Source organism: Schistocerca serialis, chromosome 6 (genome assembly GCF_023864345.2).
Source record: "Schistocerca serialis cubense isolate TAMUIC-IGC-003099 chromosome 6, iqSchSeri2.2, whole genome shotgun sequence".
NCBI lineage: Eukaryota > Metazoa > Arthropoda > Insecta > Orthoptera > Acrididae > Schistocerca > Schistocerca serialis.
The window spans coordinates 182,506,667-182,510,157 of NC_064643.1; the positions used below are offsets into that span (position 1 = coordinate 182,506,667).

The 3,491-nt window shown below is 35.7% G+C and overlaps 1 long non-coding RNA gene across 1 annotated transcript; it reads right to left on the bottom strand.

Annotated features, from left to right (window-relative positions):
- Nucleotides 1-2,726: 2,726 nt before the first annotated feature.
- On the bottom strand, nucleotides 2,727-3,279 carry LOC126484154 (uncharacterized). The gene is made up of 2 exons (XR_007587816.1): nucleotides 3,108-3,279; nucleotides 2,727-3,005 (listed from the first exon to the last, which is right to left on the bottom strand). It is a non-coding gene; the product is annotated as an uncharacterized LOC126484154 (long non-coding RNA).
- Nucleotides 3,280-3,491: the final 212 nt, after the last annotated feature.

The window sequence follows — 3,491 nt, forward strand, 5'->3', positions numbered from 1 at the left end:
GAACTAATTGTGCACTTGCCCCGAAAGTGCACTTACACAACCTTACTTTACTTCATATCACTTAACCAACGTACAAAAATCCACATAAAAATATAATGAATACACTGAGGGAGTGCAAAAAGACTGGACTTTTTAACAGCTATGCCTCAAAGCAGCAAACTAAGAATCATGAATGATTATTATCGAAGTCAACAGTCACGATTCTCTTGCATTTGGAGATTTTACAAGTGTTATTTGGTAGCATCTCCAGGTGAAGAATCATATTTTATTTAGTCAACTTTAAGGCTGCATCAATTGGCAAGCACAGCAGTCAAAGAAACTGAGGAAGAAAAATTTGAGTTCTGCTTGTTTGCGTATTTCACTGTTTTTCCCTCCACAGCTACAGCAGTCCGTTCACTATGTTTTCTGTCTCTAATGATCTCAATGCAACATTACACCCTGGAACTCTTTCTACCTGTTTACATTTTTACATTCACTGCCCCCTTCCCCCCTTTCTTCTTCTTCACTGTGTCCCTTATTTTTCTCCACCTTTTAATGGCGAACTTTATCATTTAATTCAGATTTTACCATATGATTACTTCAGAGCTGGTTTTTCTTTCTTGTCCTATTATTTAATGAAAAGCTTATACTACCCTGGAATTTGCCTTTCAGGTGCTACTCCATTATTAATTTTTGCACATTACCATTTTCCTTATTAGAACCTGGTGCGAGTTTTCTTGTCCACCACCAGTAGAACTAGAGTTACTCACAGTCACATATAAAATTCAGGTGTAATTCTCATTGCACCTAAAACTGTATGTAAAGCACATTACACGAGTTGTTACACAAAAAGCATAAGCCTACAATTTGCTGCTAATCTCTCCAAAATAATTCTGGCAGTCAGTAGATAAACTTAGTGTTAATTTTTTTTTTTTTTGTATAACAGGCCTTCATAATTAGCAACTCTTTTCGAGAAAATAATTATACTACCAGAATAGATTCTCAACTATATTAAGAGTATCATTTTGAGCAACATTCTGAAGTGTGCATTATGATGTGGTTAAATAGGAATTCTCTTAAAAGTGAGTTTGTATCAAACTTATGTGTATGACAAAATGTTGTCACTGATGTTTTTCTTTACCACGTCACTATAAAATTTCTTCAGTACAGGGATGACAACCTTTTTTGCCTTGTGTTGGGGGAAGATATTGCATTAACATGTATTTAAATTTAAACACTATCACGAATAAAGTTCTAGTCATGGTTCAGGGTATACAGGTGCACAATACATCATTAAGAATATTGAGTAGCACACGAATCCCTTCTTGGTCAATTGGGCATAAGAAAATTTATGCAAAATAGTCAACAGCAAACCTCTGTGACATTATCCAGCAACTGCTTTTGATTTAAATGGGGTTGCACAAATTTTTTTTTTTTAGTCCAAACATAGAACATGCTGTATTTTTGTCACATGCTAAAGCATGGGTTTCCTGAAGAGACATTTATAATAAACCTGGAACTGAATGTGAAAATGCAAATGTATTCTACACTTGTGTTATGAACCACCACAGCACACACTTCCTGTGTGATAATGTTCCAGTTATATTTAGAATGTTACGCAATCCCTCTGGGTGGTTAGCCCATCTAGGTCCAGTCACATAGCAATAATGCTGTGGTAAAGCAAACTTTCTTCACCTCCATATTGCTAATATTTTTTACATACCACGGTAAAAGTTACATGTTAAACTCCCCCCCCCTGTATTTTTCAATATGGCACAAACATTATAACCAGTCAACTTCTTACCATAACCAAATTTTCTGCTTTACCATTAATTAGCTTCGCCAACTCAACCAAAGTGTCACATTCCAACCTAACCTAGACCTCAGGCTGTGCCACAGATCAATTGTCACCACAACCAAGATTTCATGGGCAGGGAGCAGAGGTTCCAATACATACTTTTAGCCCATATCCTTTTGGCTTCCAACTATTGTGAATATAATTATTTAAACAATCCTCCAAGTATGTTGCTTGCTTATATTCAGAACAGGAGCATAAAGTAGTAATGTCTATGACATTGCCATGTCCTTTGAGTTGTAGATGTTTTTTTACTTGAGATACTTCTTCCATTATCTGGTGCTTGTTGGATGTAAGCAAAAGGAGTATGTCACACATGACAATTAACCACTGACCTGCAACATGTTTCGAGTTTGAAAAGCTATGAGACTGAACAAATAATGAGTTTCTTAACAAAATTTCTTCACAAAACCGGTTGTTAATGACCATACTGAATATTATACTGCTCCAATTTGACTTTGCAAGATGAAAAATGACTTACCCTCCCTCTTCTCTACCTGTCCCTACTCACCTTTCCATTATAATTTCGACTTGGTAATGCATAAAAAATAAAATGATGCGACTAGATTATGTAGCTTGACTTGTCATGACTAAGTTGCTGGTAACACAGGTTAAACTACGAACAGCAAATTTTCGAAAAGGTTTACAATAGCCAAAGTCTATTCAACTACTGCTTACCATTTACCCCGAGAGCTGCTATTAATGGTAACTTCTAAAGTTTTTTAGTAGTGTCTCTAGCAACCGCGCTATGTATTCCCGGTAGAGAGCACTAACATACAAATAGGGATTAACAAATTTTTCTGACAGTTTTGTCACAAAACCGACAGTCTGAATACAGTACTTTAATCAGATTCACAATCTAAAGCTCATTTTTAACACAAATCTGATGCAGTTTATTCTGTTCAGCAGTATAATTTATTTTCTATGTCGTTCACTGTTCATTATAAAGTTACATTTTGTACATAGGATGCCGTATATAATACGCATTAATAATATATTACATGGAGATGGTAGGGTTCATAATGACTACGGAAGAACATTCACGCTATATCACTCTTCACTTTTGAATTTCCCGTTAATGTAAGGAACATATTGAAGAACTAATTTCCAGTCGGTGAAATACACTAGAGCAGCACCGGCTGTCGCGCCAAACGTCGCTGCCGTGGGTGTCCTGGAACAATTTCAGGTTAAGAGCATATGAAGGAGATACCGCTGCAATAGTGAGCACAAAAAGTATGTTGCAATAATTTCGAAATCAAGTAGTAAAACTTACCATGCACTTAACAATTCGATGTGTTTCCTTCCAAATGCTCTCAGCGGACCAACGGGCATTTTCAACGAATTTTCCAAACCCACTTACTCGTGAGCGATCAAATATTACTGAAAGAAGCAGTGTAGCAGACAATTACCTCTCGGGAAAGATATTACACGACAAGACACACCAAAGATTGGTAACCCATCTACGATGTGCAAAGTGCATCAACGATGATTATTAGAAGTAAAAATTGTTTTAAGAAATTTGGAGGTACAATTAAAAAAGAGGAATATTAGTAATTGTAACTAGTATATTTTGGGAAAAATATACAATTTATTCAATTCAAATTTAAGGTTGACCATCTTAATTCTCTTATCACACTTCTGTAATAACAAAGAATAT